The sequence below is a fragment of the Chiloscyllium plagiosum genome, unplaced genomic scaffold (genome assembly GCF_037043375.1).
Source record: "Chiloscyllium plagiosum isolate Xiang-an unplaced genomic scaffold, Cpla_swu_hap1 HiC_scaffold_32, whole genome shotgun sequence".
Taxonomy (NCBI): Eukaryota; Metazoa; Chordata; class Chondrichthyes; order Orectolobiformes; family Hemiscylliidae; genus Chiloscyllium; species Chiloscyllium plagiosum.
This window is the reverse complement of record NW_028270170.1, coordinates 41,951,266-41,970,001: the sequence shown is the minus strand read 5'-3', so window position 1 is coordinate 41,970,001 and position 18,736 is coordinate 41,951,266. Positions and strand designations below refer to the sequence as shown.

Genomic DNA, 18,736 nt, shown 5'->3' with positions numbered 1-18,736 from the left:
AACATGCAGCATTTCTTTTCTTAAAAGACGACTCAGGTATGTCAAGAAATCCTGTAAAACAAGAACATGTGCTTGAACAGCTGGTTAATTGTTGAAGATACGCACAACCTAAACACAGAACAAAAAACATTGGGAACAGGTTTTGAACCATGCTCCATTTGTGTACCAAGTTTTATTGAAATCCAACCATTAGTTTTGGAGACATTGTTTAATGACAGACTAACAGAGGCGAAAACATTACCAGTATCTACCTACTGTGGTGGAGGTAATTCACACCAGACAATGATGTATAAATACCTATCTTCTGGTATTATCCTAACTAGTGGTGACTGCACATAGGAAAACACAGTGAACAGCAAGGAAGGAGGGGGGTAGGAATTAGGAAGAACTAAAATATTTTAATTTCATTTGCAGAAAAATTTGAAGATAAAGTTTCATGAAAATGGACAATTTCACTTTTTTTGGTACATTTACCAAGTTTTCCAAATCACTATTATTTCAGAGTGTATGTGTTTAAAAAAGAATAAATCAAACCAGCTATAAAGAGAAAATCAATAATGAGCTGTCTGAAATAGAACTAAATTAAATCCACTGTAGTTCCAATCCCTTTTGTAACCATCCTAAAAAGCAAACAATGAAAAGAATACCATGAAGTAAACAATGTGAAATTAAAATTCTATAAAAACAATGTAGCACTGGAGCGCATTAGCTCCTGTTGCCAGCAATTATATCATTCCTATACCTGGTCCTTCTAATAACGGCTTAGTGATATCATCACTGGATTGGCCCCAATGATCCTACACAATCCCCCGGCTAACATCAGGAGCTAATACCGTAATTGGGGGAGATGTCACAGAGACTAGTCAAACAGGCCTATCATCCCTTGTTCCACTAACAGGGTAATGTGTCAGTGGTATATAGTCAGACAGGAGCTTCTTTAAAGAATCCTCAACATCAACTCCGAACCCAATTAAATCTCGTAACATCAGGTCAAATATAGGCAAGGAAACGTCCTGGCGGTTATATGTACCATTGCATTCACAACAATGTTCAACTAGAAAAGCCAAATGGATGATTAATCTTGATCTCACGTAGACGTCTACATCACAGCTGCCAAACTTCAGTCAATTCAAAACATTCCATGTGATATCAAAAAACAGTCATAAGACAATGGATATGGAAAAGGCCTGTCAACATTCCAACAGTCATACTGAAGACTTGCTCTCCAGAACATGCTGCACTCATAGCTAAACTGTTCTAGTACAGCTACAACAATAGCATCAACAGATATACCTTCTACACAAAAAGCACAACAAATCCTACTCTCACTCATTGATAAGGTAATGGAAGGTATACTCAATAGTGCTATAAAGCAGCACTTGCACAGCAACAACCTGCTCACTAAGTTCAGTTTGGGCTCCACCAGGGCCACTCAGTTCCTGACCTCATTATAGCCTTACTACAAACACGAATGACAAAATAATTCAATTCCAGAGGTGAGGTGAGAGTGACTGCTCTTGACATTTCGGCCGCACTGGACAGAGTATGGTATCAAGAAGCCCAAGTGAAACTGGAACCAATGGGAATCTCTCTGCTAGTTGAAATCATTCTTGATACAAAGGAAGATAGTTGTAATTGTTTGAGATCAGTCATCTTTGCCCCAGAATATCTCTGCAGGAGTTCCTCAGGGTAGTGCCCTTAGTCGAACCATGTTCAGCTACTCCAACAACAATCTTTCATCCATCATAAAGTCAGCTGTGGAGATATTCGCTGCTTAATGTTCAGCACATTCACAACTCCTCAGATACTGAAAGTGCCTATGCCCAAATGCAGGAAGACCCAGACAATATTCAAATTTGGGTTTGAGGGGCACATAACATTCACGCCACACATGTGCCCGGCAACGACCATCTCCAATAAAAGGGAATCTAATCGTTTTGCTTTGACACTCAACAGGGATCGACCAGAAACTGAACTTACAATCTAAATACAATGGCTACAGAAGTAGTAACTTGCCTCCTTATTACCAAAGCTTGTCCACCACCCACAAGGTACAAGTCCAGAGTGTAATCCTAACTTGCCTGGATGAGTGCAACTCCAATAACACTTAAAGCATGATACCATCAAGACAAAGCAACCTACTTAATTGCTTGTGGATGAGTGCCATTCATTCCTTCCATCAGACACTCAATAGCAGCACTGCATACCATCAGCAAGATGAATAATAGAAATTCACCAAGGGTCCTTAGCACAGCCCAAACTCCTGAACACTACCATTGAGAAAGAGAAGTGCAACACATACATAGGAACACTACTATCTGCAAGTTCCCCTCAAAACTACTCACTATCCTGACTTGGGGAAACATATTACCTTTCATTAAGGTATTGAGAGATCAAAATCCTGGAGCTTTCTAGCTTAGTTTTGTGTGTCTATCCATACCATATGGATTGCAGCAGTTCAAGAAAGCAGCTCATCACCAGCTCTTCAAGGACAACTAGAATGGACAATAAATACTGGACACAGCCGGAGAACAAATAATTGTTTAACATTATTTAATTAATTCAATTTTAACAATTTAATTGTTCAGCATAAACTATAGACACTACCTTTTCTACCTGCTGCCAACAGACTGCACAAACTGTACCTGTAACTATAAGGCAACCATTTCCCTTGAAATAAAACATTTATTGTGCGAGAAAGCCTCAAAAAGATACTATTTTACTTCATCCATCCTTGACCTAGAAAAAAAAAGATTGCTATAGCCAAGACAAGACTCCTGTATTCTGATATATGCCAAATTTGGTATTTAAATCCAGAGTTACAAAAACAAATGCACCATAATCATCACTTCTCATCTTTTTCACCAAGCACTATTTCGCAATCAAGTGGTCAGGCATAGAATCCAGGAAGTATTCTTCAACCAGTTACAGATGGTACATAACTACAGCAGAGATAACTTTTGTCCCAATTTCATTCATTTCTAAGAAAACATATTGACGTGCCGTCGCCATGAGTGATGTTCATCGGGGCACTTGCAGTAAAGCCATGCAAAATCATGTAATTAATTGCTTAGAGGAGAAAGTGAGGACTGCAGATGCTGGAGATCAGAGCTGAAAATGTGTTGCTGGAAAAGCGCAGCAGGTCAGGCAGCATCCAAGGAACAGGAGAATCGACGTTTCGGGCATAAGCCCTTCTTACGCCCTGAAAGGCTTATGCCCGAAACGTCGATTAATTGCTTAGAGCCACTTACTTTAAAACATCAATGCCATTGGTTTTTAATTAATCCAGTGATACTTTTGTTTCCCTTGTTTTGTCAATTATGAAATCTGACACATGCAAAATAAAGCAACAAAATCAAGAATTTCCAATTAATATGTATGACGAATGTTTTGTCTTTGAAGTTCACTTGCAGGACAACTTTACCCCAAGCCTCTTTATAGTCTTGTTCAAAATATGAACAAAAAAGCTAACACCAGAGGTGAGTTCACAGTGACTGCCCTTGGTATTGAGGCAGTTCTTAAGCGAATGTATCATAAAAGAGTCCCAGTCAAAATAAAGCCAACTGGGATCAGCAGGACAACAAAAAAAAAAAAATCTGGAATTAAGAATCTACTGATCACCATGAAACCATTCTCAATTGCCAGAAAAACTCATCTGGTTCACTAATGTCCTTCAGGGAAGGAAATCTGTCAACCTCACCTGGTCTGGTCTACACATGACTCCAGACCCACAGTTGACATTCAGTTGGCCTCTGAAATGGTCTAGCAAGCCAGTCAGTTGCACCAATCACTACAAAGTCTCAAAGAAATGGAACTGGACAGATCATTTGGCATTGAACTAGGCACCAGAAAAGACAATAGCAGAAACAGGCCTGTCGACCCTGCAAAGTCCTCCTCACTAACATCTGCTGATGAAGTCGCGCTTATCCGTTTTTGGCGAATACCTTGTATAGTGTTCCTCTTCTTCTTTTTGCAGTCCTGGTGTACTGCAGTGTGTTGTGGCCCTTTTGAATAGTGTCCTGATGCAGCTTCGTTTGTGTGTGTTGGGGTGGTTACTTTCATAGTTTTGGACTTGGTCTGTGTGTGTGTGGCTTTCCTGTATACTCTTGTATTCGCCAAAAACGGATACCCGCGCAACTTCATCAGCAGATGCCTAAGAGAAAGGCCACGGAACGAGGACATACCACAACCAAAAGGACTAGCCACACTACCATACATCAGGAGCATCTCAGAACTGACAGCCAGACTACTGTGACCCCTAGGACTCATAACAGCACACAAACCAACAGCCACGCTCAGACAACAACTCACCAGAACGAAGGACCCGATACCCAACATGAGCAAGACGAATGTAGTGTACAAAATACCATGCAAGGACTGCACAAAACACTATATAGGACAAACAGGAAGACAGCTAACAATCTGCATACATGAACATCAACTAGCCACGAAACGACACGACCAGCTATCCTTAGTAGCCACACACGCAGACAACAAGCAACATGAATTCGACTGGGACAACACTACTATCATAGGGCAAGCCAGACAGAGAACAGCCAGGGAATTCATAGAGGCATGGCATTCATCCACAAACTCCATCAACAAACACATCGACCTGGACCCAATATACCAACCACTACAGCGGACAGCTGAAACTGACAACCGGAAGCGGCAGGGACAGACCACTATAAACACCGGAGGAAACATCAAAGAAGTGCTTCGCAGGAGGCTCCCAAGCACTGATGATGTCGCCTAGCCAGGGGACGAAATGTTTGCAACAAAAACTTTCAGCTCGGCGAACAGAACCACAACAACTGCTTATACTGTTTGGCATGCAAGTAGTTCTGTGTGGTGGCTTCACCAGATTGACACCTCATCTTCAGGTAAGCTTAGTGTTGCTCCTCGCGTGCCCTCCTGCACTCTCCATTGAACCAGAGTTGATCCCCTAGCTTGATGGTAATGGATGAGTGCCAGGCTATGAAGTTACAGATTGTGTTGGAGTAAAAGTCTGCTGTTGATGATCCACAGTGCCTCATAGATGCCCATTCTTGAGTTGCCAGACCTGTTCAAAGTCTGTCCTCTTTTCGCACAGTGATAGTGCTACACAACACGATGGAAGTTATTCTCAATGTGAAAACAGGATTTTATTTCCACAAAGACTGTGTAGTAATCACTTTTACCAATACTGTCATGGACAGATGCATCTGCAGCTGGCAGATTGGCAGAGGTCAAGTATGCTTTTTCCTCCTCTTGGTTTCCTCAACATCAGCCACTGACCCAGTCTAACCGCTGTGTCCTTTTAGGAACTGACCAACTTGATCAGTAGTACGACCACTGAACTACTCTAGGTGGACATTGAAAATCCCCCAGGCAAAGGTGAGGACTACAAATACTGGAGGTCAGAATCGAAAAGTGTGGTGCTGGGAAAGCATGACCAATCAGGCTGCATCTGAGGAGCAGGAGAGTCGACGTTTCGAACAAGAGCTCTTCATCAAGAATGAGGGGATGGCCCATTGGGGAGGAAGGGTGGGCTGGGGGAAGGTAGCTGAGAATGCAATCGGTAGATGAAGGTGAGAGGTGCAGTGATGGTGATAATGTTGAGAGGTGGGTGGATCGGATAGGTGGGAAGGAAGATGGACAGGTAGGACAGTTCAAGAGGGCAGTGCAGAGTTGGAAAGTTGGATCTCTGATAAGTTGGGTGCAGGGGAAATGAGAAAACGTTTGAAATCAACATTGATCTTGTGTGGTTTGGAGGGTTCACAGGTGGAACTTCCACATCCGACTGAAATTTACTTGTACTTCCATACATGTCATCTACTGTGTCTGTTGCTGTCTACATTAGAGAGACAGGATGCCAACTTGCGGAACGTTTCATCTCTGGAACACGTACTAAACAACTCCACCGCCCTGTGGCTGAACACTTGAATTCCCCCTCCCACTCCGCCAAGGGCTGCCTCCACTTCCAAACTCTAGACACCCGATGCCTGGAGGAAGAACTCATCTTCCACATTGGAACCCTTCAACCACACTGGATCAATGTCGATTTTCACCAGTTTCCTCATTTCCCCTGCCTCCACCATATCCCAGATCCAATCTGCCCTCTTGAACTACCTGTCCATCATCCTTTCCACCTTTTCACTCCAGCCTCCTCTCTTACCTGTCGTCATCACTACCCCTCCCCAACCTCATTGCTTTCCCAGCTACCACCACTCGTTCTCTTCCCCTTCTCTCCCCCCGTTCCATTTATGTCTCAGCCACTTTGGGCCACCCCCTCATTCTTCCTGATGAAGAGCTCATGCCCAAAATGTTGACTTTCTTGCTCCTCTGATTCTGCCTGATCGGCTGTGCCTTTCCAGCACCACACTTTTCGATGTTGAAGTCCCCCACCCGAGCTACAAATCTTCGCACAAACTTTGAACTATAAGCAGTAAGTGATAGGCAGAGCTAAGCAATCCATAACAATCAGATCCAAGCTCTGCAGTCCTGCCACATCCAGTGGTGAATGGTAATGGACAATTAAACAGCTCACTTAAGAGGAAGTTCCACAAATATTCCCAACCTCAATGATGGAAGAGCCCAGCAAATCAGTGCAAAAGATAAGGCTGAAGCTTTCACAGCAATCTCAGCCTCCTCCAGTGGTCCATTAGACATAAGAGCAGAAATTAGGCCATTCAGCCCACCATTCAATGATGGCAGATAAGTTTCTCAATCCCATTCTCCTGCTTTCTTCCCATAACTCTCGATCCCCTTTACAATCAATAACAATCAATCTCAGTCTTAAACATATTCAATGACTTGGCCTTCTGTGACTGTGAATTGCATAGATCCACTATTCCCTAGCTGAAGAAGTTTCTCCTTATCCCCATTCTAAAAGGTCTTCCCTTTACTCTAAGCCTGTGCCCTTGGGTCCTCGTCTCTCCTACCAATGGAAACATCTTCCCAACACCCACTGTCCAGGCCATTCAGTTCTCTGTAAATTTCAGTAAGATACCCCCTCATCCTTCTAAACACCATCGAGTATAGACCCAGGGTCCTTAAACATTCCTCATATGTTAAGCTTTTCATTCTCACCTCCCCCTCATGGTGGAGGGCAGGGGGGGCGGGGGGAGGGGGGGGGCGGGGGGGGGCGGTGTGGCATTGTTGATCAGGGACAATATTACAGTTGTAGAAAAGATGTTTGGGGACTCATTAACTGAGGTAATATGGGCTGTTGTTAGAAACAGGAAAGGAGAAGTCACCATGCTGGGAGATTTCTACAGGCTCCGTATAGTCCCAGAGATGTAGAGGAAAGGATAGCAAAGATGATTCTCGATAGGAGTGAGAGAGGCAGGGTAGTTGTCATGGGGGACGTCAACAATCCAAATATTGACTGGGATCACCACAGTATGAGTACTATAGATGTGTCGGTTTTTGTCCAGTGTGTGCAGGAGGGCTTCCTGACACAGTATGTCGACAGGCCACTTTAGATTTAGTACTGGATAACGAGCCTGGCCAGGTGTTAGATTTGGAAGTAGGTGAGCACTTTGGAGACTGCAATCACAATTCTGTCAGGATTAGTGATTGAAAGGGATAGGTGTACTCCACCGAGCTGGGGGGGGGGGGGGGGGGGGGGAGGAGGAGGAGAGGAAGGTAGGGAAATTACAATGCAATTAGGAAAGATTTAGGAAGCGTAGAATGGGGAAGGAAACTGCGGGGGATGAGCACATTAAAAATGGAGCTTATTCAAGGAAAAGCTCCTGTGCGTCCTAGATAAATATGTACCTGTCAGGCAGGGAGGAAGATATAGAATGCGTGAGCCGTAGTTTACTAAGGAAGTGGAATCCCTGGTCAAGAAGGCGGCGGCGGCTTATGTTAGGACAAAATGTGAAAACTCAGTTAGGGCGCTTGGGGGTTACAAGGAAGTCAGGAAAGACGTAAAAAGAGAGCTCAGAAGAGCCAGTAGGGGACATGAGAAGTTGTTGGCAGATAGGATCAGGGTTAATCCTAAGGTTTTCCACAGGTATGTCAGGAATAATAAAAGAATGACGAGAGTTATATTAGGGCCAATCAAGGATAATAGTGGGAAGTTGTGTGTGGAGTCAGAGGAGTTAGGGGAAGCACTAAGTAAATATTTTTCAACAGTGTTCACTATAGAAAAAGAAAATGTTGGCGAGGAAGATAGAGATACTTGCATCTAGACTAGAAGAGATTGAGGTTCACAAGGAAGAGGTATTAGAAATACTGCAGAGTGTGAAAATAGACAAGTCCCCTGAGCCGGATGGGATCTATCCTAGGATCCTCTAGGAAGCAAGCGGAGAGATTGCCGAGCCTTTGGCATTGATCTTCAAATCATCATTGTCTCCAGGAATAGTGCCTGAGGACTGGAGGATAGCAAATGTGGTTCCCTTGTTCAAAAAGGGTAGTAGAGACAACCCTGGTAATTACAGACCAGTGAGTCTCACTTCAGCTTTTGGTAAAGTGTTGGAAAAGATTATAAGAGATAGAATTTATAACCATCTAGAAAAGAATAATCTGATCAGGGACAGTCAGCACCGTTTTGTGAAGGGTAGGTCATGCCTAACGAATCTTATTGACTTTTTTGACAAAGTGACCAAACAGGTAGATGAGACCGGTTGATGTGGTATATATGGATTTCAGCAAGGCGTTCGATAAGGTTCCCCACAATAGGCTATTATACAAAATGCGGAGGAATGGGATTGTGGGAGACATAGCAGTTTGGATTGGTAATAGGCTTGCTGAAAGAAACAGAGGGTTGTAGTTGATGGAACATGTTAATCTGGGTGTCCAGTCACTAGCGGCATACCGCAAGGGTCGGTGTTGGGTCCACTGCTGGTTGTCATTTTTATAAATGACCTGGATGAGGGCTTAGAAGGGTGGGTCAGTAAATTTGCGGACGACACCAAGGTCGGTGGTGTTGTGGATAGTGACGAAGGATGTAGTAGGTTGCAGAGAAACAGATAGGATACAGAGCTGGGCTGAGGGGTGGCAAATGGAGTTTAATAGGGACAAGTGTGAGGTGATACACTTTGGACTGAGTAATCGGAATGCAAAGTACTGGGCTAATGGTAGGATTCTTGGGAGTGCAGATGAGCAGAGAGATCTCGGTGCGCACGTACGCAAATCCCTGAAAGCTGCCACCCAGATTGACAGGGTTGTTAAGAAGGCATAGTGTTTTGGCCTCTATTAATAGAGAGATTGAGTTCCGGAACCAGGAGGTTATGCTGCAGCTGTACAAAGCTCTGGTACAGCCACAGTTCTGGCCACCGCATTATAAGAAGGATGTGGAAGCTTTGGAAAGGGTGCAGAGGAGATTTACTAGGATGTTGCCTGGTATGGAAGGAATGTCTTACATGGAAAGGCTGAGGGCCTTGAGGCTGTTCTCATTAGAGAGAAGAAGGTTGAGAGGTGACTTAATAGAGACATACAAGATGATCAGAGGGTTAGATAGGGTGGACATGGAGAGCCTTTTTCCAAGTACGGGGATGGCAAACACGAGGTGACACAACTTCAAAGCGAGGGGGGATAGGTATAAGACAGATGTCAGAGGTAGTTTCTTTACTCAGAGTAGTAAGGGTATGGGATGCTTTGCCTGCAACGGTAGTAGATTCGCCAAGTTTAAGTGCATTTAAGTCGTCATTGGGCAGGCAAATGGACATACATGGAATAGTGTAGGTGGGATGGGCTTCAGATTAGTAGGACAGGGCAGCGCAACATCGAGGGCCAAAGGGCCTGTACTGTGCTGTAATGTTCTATGTTCTAATCTCCTCTGAATACACTGCAGGGCTAGTAGATCCTTCTGAGATATGGGGTCCAAAACTGTGCACAATATACAAATGTGGCCTGACCAGAGCCTTGCGGAGCCTGGTTTTATATTTGAGTCCTCTCAGAATAAATTTGCCTTCCTACTGACTCAACCTGCAAGTTTACCTTGAGATAATCCTGGATTAGAGCTCCCAAGTAATTTTCCCCCCATTTAGAAAACAGTCCATGCTTCTAATCTTCTTATCAAAGTGCATGATCTCACATTCTCCCATGTTGTATTCCATCTGCCAATTCTTGCGCAGCATTAGAGACACCAGTCTTCAGCAATTTGATTCACTCCACGTAATATTAAAGAAACAGTTGGAGACACGGGATACTGCAAAGGCTACATGCTGTGACAACATTTAAGCAATAGTACTGAAGATTTTGCTCCATAGCTTGCCACTCCCCTAGCCAAACTGTTCCAGCACCCGATGCGAAAAATTGCCCAAGTATGTCCTGTACATAAAAATCCAAGACAAATCCAACCTGGCCAAATACTGTCCCTCAGTCTACTCTTGATCATCAGTCAACTGATGGAAGGTATAATTAATAGTGCTATCAAGCAGCACCTGTCCAGCAATAATGTGCTCAGTAATGCACAGTTTGGGTTCTACCAGGCCATTCAGCTCTGCCCCTCCAAGCCACTCACCATCCTGACTTGGAAATATATTTCCATTTCTTCATTGTCGCTGGTTCAAAATCCTGAAATTCCCTCCCTAACGGCATTGTAGGTCAACCTGCAGCAGGTGGACTTCAACAGGTCAAGAAGGCTGCTCGCCACCAACTTCTCAAGGGTAACTAAGGAAGGACAATGAAATGCTGGCCAGCCAGTGACTCCCGCAACGCACAAATGAATAAAGAAAGAAAACTTCCACAGGCTCAAGTCATATCTAACATTAAGGAATGTGATGATTGCTGTGGAAGCTAAATGATCCTATCACATAACAAGAAGCGTGTTACGACACAGACAGCCGGCTGAACCGAAGATGCCTTCGTACCTCTGTATTTAAAACACAATAAATTTAAACCAGTGAGGACACCCAAGTAGTCACTCCAATGGTTCCTAAACAGATTTTGAATAACCAATCCCATTCTTGGTGAATTATTAATTTCCAGATATTTTAATCAAAAGGCTTAACAATTTATTAAATACAAACTACCATTAGCAGACAGAAAACTAAACTGCATGGTAAATTGATTAATATCTATGTTTCAACCCGGAAATATTTCTTGTCAGTCCTATTCACACAAAAACACCAGACAAACAAATACACAATTAAAGGATAAATAAAATAACTAAATTGTTCAGATTAATTAAATGTCATTCACAATGCGTTGTTCACAGGTTTCATGTGTGGACTCTGGCTGCTTTTCTTGAAGTGTTGATTAGGGTCATCTTGTCAGTTCACCCAGGCAAAGACAGCAATACTTTTAACTCAGCTTTCCTTTCTTTGGGTCTCTGGAAGCTGGTGTATCAGGTTAGACGGGGAGCTTTCAAATCTTCATGCTGTCTCTACAGCATTCCAGAATCATCTCTCAGAAAACAGTTTAATTTTTTTAAAAATTCTTGTCCCATCCTAACAATTTGATCAACTGCCCATGGGCCCTTAGTCACCATTCAACAAACCCCATCTGCTTGTATGTAGGGCCCCCTGCAGACTTGCTGGAACCACCTTCCAGGTGGCTGACCTTGTTAATAGCCAACTTCTGCTATCTGTTTAAACACAATGCTTATCCCAGGGTTGCTGTGAATGCTGAAACCTTTTCATCAAGGCTCAGCCTGTAATTAGTCTCCAAGCCTGCCTCACAAAGAAACAGAGCTGGCCTGGTCTGTTCTCTTTTTAACGAAAGCTTTCCCAGTCATTTCCAGCTCATAATTGAAACTTATGAAAAGTAAAACAAAAAAAATTGCAACATCAACAATGGGTTCCTCAAGGCAATGTCCAAGCACCCACTAACTCCAACAGTCCCTTCCCTCCAGAACAAGATTAGAGGTGTGGTCGTTCCCTACTGATTGCACAACATTCAGGTCCATTAAACAAAAAAACTGAAAGAACTATGGATGTTGGAAATCAGAAACAAAAACAGAAATTGCTGGAAAAACTCAGCAGGTCTAGCAGAATGTGTGGAAAGAAAGAAGAATTAATGTCTCAAGTCCCTTCTTCAGAACTGTGAAGAATTAGGTCCATTCACAATTTCTTAGCATAATAAGACAATTGATGCCCACATGAAATATAATATTGACAGACTTTGGGCTGACCAGTGACAAGTCAAGTTTGCACCACACATTAATATCAGACGTGGCTCAGCAAATAACACTATCGCCTCTGAATTCAAAGGTTGTGCGTTTAACTCCCAATCCACAAACTCAAGCATGAAAATTGATGTTAACATTTCGGTGTAATGCTACAAGAAAGCTGCATTGTCCGAGGTAACTCCTTGGTATAAGACATCCAACTGTTCTTTAAGTTGAATACAGATGCTCCCACTGTACTATTACACGAAGGGTAGGAGAGTTCACCCAGTGGCGTCACCAATATTTATCCATCAATCAACGTCACAAAAACATATCATCCAGTCAATACTACACTGACGTTTGTGGGAGTTTGCTGTGCAGAACTGCTATGCAAGAAGTTTCCTGCAATAACAGCATTTTTTGTAATGTTTGAAGGTTATGCAAATGCATATTTATATAAATGCACAAATTCATACAAATACCAGGTAATGTCTATTGCCAATTAGATTGAATCTAACCATCAACTCTGAACATGACCAATGATTTCTCCTCCGTCAACATTCTGAGGGTCATCAGTGATCAGAAACTCAACTGCCCCAGCTGCATAACTGCTAATGACTATAAGACTGGTTAATGATTCTGTAGTGAGACAGTATCAGCATCTTGCTACAACAGCATTTTATTAACCAACTGCTTCCCCACGTATGAGGGGAAGGGCAGCAAGTACATAGGGAAAGCAGCACATCTAAATTCCCCTGCAAGTTAAATGCCAACCCAACTTGGACATCTACCGCTGTACGTTTAGTCGCTGCGTTAGAATCTAGAGTTCCTTATCTAACAGTCATAGCACCTTGGCCACATGGACCACAGTGGTTCAAGAAGATGGCTCATGTTCTCAAGGCCAACTATGAATGGGTAATAAATGCAACTTTATTTTATTTACTTAAAATAAATAATATTGTTGTACAAGTACTTTTATATTTCAGACAATTAAGTATAATCCACAATATACAAAAATATAGACAAAATAATAGTACAGTATTCAGATGATTCAACTTGAAGCAGCTTGTATCATTGATACAGCCTTTTCCTGAAGGCTACTTACAGCTATTCCCAGCTTTCCAGAAAAACATTTAGAAGAACAGTTGAAGTAGGAAAATGTAAGGGAGATGGTTACAGGAGGATATAGGCAGATTGATCTGCACATCCAACCAAAGACACAGAATTTAACCCTAAAAAGTGCGAGATGATGCACTTTGGAAGAAGTAACAAAGCAAGGGAATGCTCATTGAATGGCAGAACACAAGGAAGCTTCGAGGGTCAGAGGGACTTTGGGGTGTTTGGCCACAAATCCCCGAAGGTGGCAGGGCAGGTTAATAGGATAGTTTAGAAGGCATATGAGGACATTTGCCTTTATCAGTCAAGACACAGATTGTACAAACAGGACGGTTATGTTGGAGGTGTTCAAAACTTTGATTAAGCCACAGCTGGAGTTTTGTTTGTAGTCTGGTCACCATATTAGGAAGGGCATGATTGCACTGGAGAGGGTGCAGAAGAGAATCACCAGGATGTTGCCTGGGATGGAGCATTTTAGCTACAAAGAGAGGTGGATAAACTCAGATTATTTTCTTTGGAGCAGAGAAGTTGAGGAGGGGCCTGAGATGTACAAGATTATGAGGGACAGAGCAGTTGTTTCCTTACGTTGAAGGGTCAATAACAAAGAAGCATTACCTTATGGTTAAAATGGCAGGAGATTTAGAAGATACTCAAGGAAAAATGTTTTCACCCAGAGGGTGATAGAGGTCTGGAATACACTGCCTGGAAGATAGTACAATCTCACAAACTTTTAAAATGGACTTGGATGTCATAGTGACTCAAGTGTCATAGCATTCATTTTATGGGCCTAGTGCTGGAAAGAGGGCATAGATTTAGTGTATTTTTGGAGGTAAAGTGTTGATAGGCTGAAGGGCCTCTTCTGTACTGCATGATTCTCTGATTCTAAATCTGACGTTTCTCCAAGCTGATTGATTTGCCAACACAATGCATTATTTGAAGAAACATCAAGGAGATGATGGAAGTGCACTAGTGTGCTTTATATGCATTTGCAAAAAGCTTTGTGAATGATATAGTGAGGGGGTGAGGACAGTCACTTCGAGAGGGTGCGAGGGCTTTCGTCAGTCCAGAACTGTTCTCGGCAGCATTTCAGGAAGTAGAACTCACTTTTAATCACTGTAAACAAATGATGCGATCAGTGTTGAACACGTCTTCGATGTAATGTTTCTATCGGGACCTTGAGATCTCCTTCGGATAATCGATAATTGGATAATTGACATTCAGATTATCAAGGTTCTTCTGTACAGAGGAACCTCGATTATCCGAAGGCCACTGGTTCATTCAGTTAAATCAAACGCCGGATAACACAGTTTAGCCATGCATTGGGATCTTGCGATCTTGTTTGGATAATCCAAAATTCGGATAATCGAATGCTGGATAATCAAGATTCTTTTGTAAATGATATTTTCCTAGCTACCATCAGTTCTGAGGAAGGGTCACCAGACCCAAAACATTAACTGTGATTTCTCTTCACAGATGCTGCTAGAGTTGCTGAGCTTTTCCAGCTATTTCTGTTTTGTTTCTGATTTACAGCATCCACAGTTCTCAGTTTTTATGAGCAATTCTTTGCTTTATTTTAGAGTAAGAAGCAGTGTGTGTTGCAGACAGTGACAGTTTCAAAGACAAAGTTGGATTGCACTAAGGACTAGGACTGAGCCCCTTTTCCTGACTTTTACAGCATTTAAATGAAGCAAAGTGAAGAGCTATGTTTATTAATATTTAGAGATAACAATGAGTTGTGTGGTGGGGATGACGAGAACATGATCAAGTAGCCTGAGAACATAAGAACTAGGAGCAGGTCTAGGCCATCTGGCCCTTCAAGCCTGCTCTACCATTCAATAAGACCATGGCTGTTCTAGAACTGGGAGGAGCACACTGGAAGACAGGAATCTTAAAACCAGCAGATCAAAGATTCCACTTATATGCTGTTAGTTTGAGGCTAGGGAAGAGGATCAGAGTGAAGGTGTAAAAAATGTCGAAAGGTGAGCAATTTCAAGTACCTGATTAACAAATAAAGGGTTCTCAAAATGAAGGTTATGACAATGTAAACAATGATTAAACTTGTTTCCAGAGATTTAGAAGACAGTTAACCAAAGTGCAAAACACGAAAATAGTTGCAAGAATTGAATGGCAAGAGAAGAAAAAGTTATTCACACATTGATCGGTTAAAATGAGAAACTCCCTGCCATAAATCATTTCCAAAGTAGAGTCACGAATTATTGTCAAAAGTGTTGAAGAATTGAAAAAAGGAATAACAATGGGAATGGGGAACAAACACGCAAATTGGAATACATTTTATTATTTTCAACTGATAGCCTGGAACAACGTCTGCATCCTGCAGTTAATTCGGCCTTCAAACACCAATGCCTATTACTGAACAAAATGTCATAAAAAATACAATGCTAAACTATTCAGTTTTCTTTGGGAGAACCTTACTGCCAGATTAATTCATATAACTAACCACAAACAATTTATAGACAGCAACATTGCTGAAAAATGGTCTTACTGTGAAAGTCTATCAGGAACCAAAGCGAAGTAGAAATACGCCATGAACCTTTATGAATGATCACCAGGCGACATCTACTGCTGGCTGTTAAGACCAGCTACTTTTACTGTTTCAACTTCAATGAAAATACAGTTATATCCCAATGGATTCGTCCAGATCTGTGTTACAGGTTTTACTCTGCGAGAAAGGCAAGGAAAAAGTGTCAATTAGTCTCCAAATAATAATTTATCACATAAGTAATAGATAGCCTGGAGTTTTTTTTTAAATAGATATTTTTATTAGAAATTTAACATTTTTACAAGTTTACAAAAATAAACAAAACTCTCAGATAAAAACATTGATATACAATTAGCTCCAATATACAATAGCCAAAATTTAACAAAAAAAACAAAACAAAAGAAAACAAAAAAAAGGAAAAAAAAACAAAATAAAACTCAACTATCTACTAATCTAACCTACAACGAACCAGAGTGTATATTTAAGTCTCTTACATGCTCGGAATGTGTTAGCATCAGATGTAATAAAACCCGTATTCGTGCGGGATTCCTCCCCCGAGGGGCCCCAGACCAGCCAGGTTTGTAATCTCAATTAAATAAAAGCCCTTGATAGGATAGCCGCAACATCTGTATTTATGTAATTCAAGAAGGGCTGCCATATTTTATAAAATAATTCAGTCTTTCGGTGCACCATATTTGTAAGGAGGTCAAGGGGAATACATTCCATAATTAGTCTGTGCCAATTTGAAAGTCCAGGGGGCCCTCAGCCGCCCAGTTCACCAAAATATTTTTCCTTGCACAGAAAGAAAGAATAGAAAATAGTCTCTTCCCGTACGTGTCCAGGGAGGGAAAGTTCGAAAAGCCCAAGAGGAGAGATACAGGGTCCACTTTAATTTCCGTTCCTAAAATTTCTGTCAGGGTACTTGCTACTTTAGTCCAATATCTACGGATCTTATGACACGTCCATAAGCAATGTACAAGAGTGCCCACCTCTATTTTGCATTTAGGACACATTGGAGATGCTCCTGCCTTAAATTTTGCCAATTGAAACGGTGCTATATGGGCCCTATGAAGTATCTTCAGCTGGATAGCCTGGATAGTCTGTTACAAATAGTAATTCTTCTAGCATTTTCCCAAACATCCTTTCACGTTTCTGTGGACATTTCTAGTCCCAAATCCTGATGCCAAGCTTTAAGCAGATTACCCATATCTCCCGATACTTCATCGTGTAGTAAATAATAAATAGTACTGACAGAAGATACCCCCACTGGTCATAGGACACTACATTCTCTATCTGATTTATAAAGACTATCTAATAACGTAGTCGTCTTCTGTATATAATCTCGAATTTGGAAGTATCGAAAGAGGTCTCCATTGGGTATCCGAATTTCTGACGCAGCTGCTCGAAAGACATCAGGACCCCGTCTTTAAATAGATCCCTTAGACATGAGATACCCCTGGATCTCCAGAGTTTAAAAAAGTGGCATCTGTTAACCCTGGTTGGAATCCCCATGCTCCCACTATCGGTGCATAGGGGGATGTTTTATGTGAATTGCCCTCATTTTGCCGCATTATATTCCAAGCCTTGATTGTATTTAGTATTATAGGGTTTTTACAGTGATCTGTAATGATTTTCCTCTTGTCTGAAAATAAAAGGTTAATAAGTGGGAATTTTACTTGAGAAGCCTCGATGTCCAACCAGATTGATTGTGGATCAGACAAGACCCAATCAGCTATGTAACTTAATCGGGAACTTAACTGATATTTCCTAAAGTCTGTGAAGTCCAATCCACCCCTTGCCTGTGGAAGCTGTAGCTTCTTCAGCTTAATGAGGGGCCGCCTATGATTCCAGATAAAGGAAACCAGCCAGCCATATAATTTACATAAAGCCGTGCTCGGCAGCATCACCGGAAGCATTCTCTTAGGATATAGGAGACGGGGCAGGACATTCATTTTGATTAGTGCTATTCTACCCAACCAGGAAATTGGTAGGTCTCCCCATCGCTGGAGGTCCTGCCTTATCCTTTCCAATAAATACACAAAATTAGCCTTATACAACTGACCAAATACTGGAGTAATAAAAATGCCTAAATATAAAAAGCCCTCCAGGGACCAGCGAAAGGGAACGAGGGATCCGTCCGCTAAGCGGGGTATCATAGCAAGGCCACCCATTGGCATAGCCTCCGATTTTGAAAAATTAATTTTATAGCCTGAGAATGCACTAAATGTATTAATAACATGGATTAGGCGAGATATGCACATAAGAGGGTTACTGAGGAATAGAAGAACATCATCTGCATAAAGGGTAATTTTATGTTTACCTGTACCAATCCTTGGGGCCACTATATTAGGATCAGCTCGTATAGCTTCTGCTAGTGGTTCAATTATTAGCGTAAATAACAATGGCGAGAGGGGACATCCCTGACGGCAGCCCCTACCCACACTGAAGCTATCCGAACCTAATCCATTGGTAACCACAACTGCTTTGGGATCAATATACAATGTTGAGACCCATTTGGTAAACACCTGTCCAACGCCAAACCTCTCCAATGTGTAAAACAAATATGACCATTCGACCCTATCAAATGCCTTTTCCGCGTCTAATGAAACCACTACTCCTGGTATCTTTCCCTGATGACAAGCTTGAATCATATTCAGAGTCCTTCTAACATTATTGGATGATCTACGGCCCTTAATAAACCACGTCTGATCCTCCTTTATAATATGTGGCAGTATCCTTTCTAGTCTCAGTGCTAACGTTTTAGAGAGGATTTTAAAATCTACATTTAGCAAGGATATTGGTCTGTATGATGTACAATCTTCTGGGTCCTTTCCTTTTTTAAGGATAAGAGAGATATTTGCCTCTTTAAGCGAAGGCGGGAGACAGCCCTGACAAATGCATAGTTATACATGTCCATAAGTGGACCAGCCAGTATTTCTGTAAATTCTTTATAGAATTCAGCTTGAAAACCATCTGGGCCCGGCGCCTTACCATTTTGAAGGTGCCTAATTGCATCAACTATTTCTTGGGGTGTAAGAGGAGCATTTAGGACCGATACTTGTTCCGGAGTTAGGCCTGGA

General features: G+C 42.0%; 1 protein-coding gene across 11 annotated transcripts in view; it reads right to left on the bottom strand.

The window, feature by feature from the left end:
• The window catches only part of LOC122540026 (protein TANC2), a 1,060,344-nt gene that overhangs the window by 903,934 nt on the left and 137,674 nt on the right, over window positions 1-18,736 (bottom strand). For 10 of the 11 annotated variants that reach the window (XM_087977936.1, XM_087977934.1, XM_087977935.1 and 7 more), the window contains one exon: window positions 15,660-15,836. The exons of the other annotated variant lie outside the window; for it this stretch is intronic. The gene's annotated coding sequence lies outside the window, so the exon portion shown is untranslated. The remainder of the gene's footprint in view (window positions 1-15,659; window positions 15,837-18,736) is intronic. 11 annotated transcript variants of the gene reach the window in all.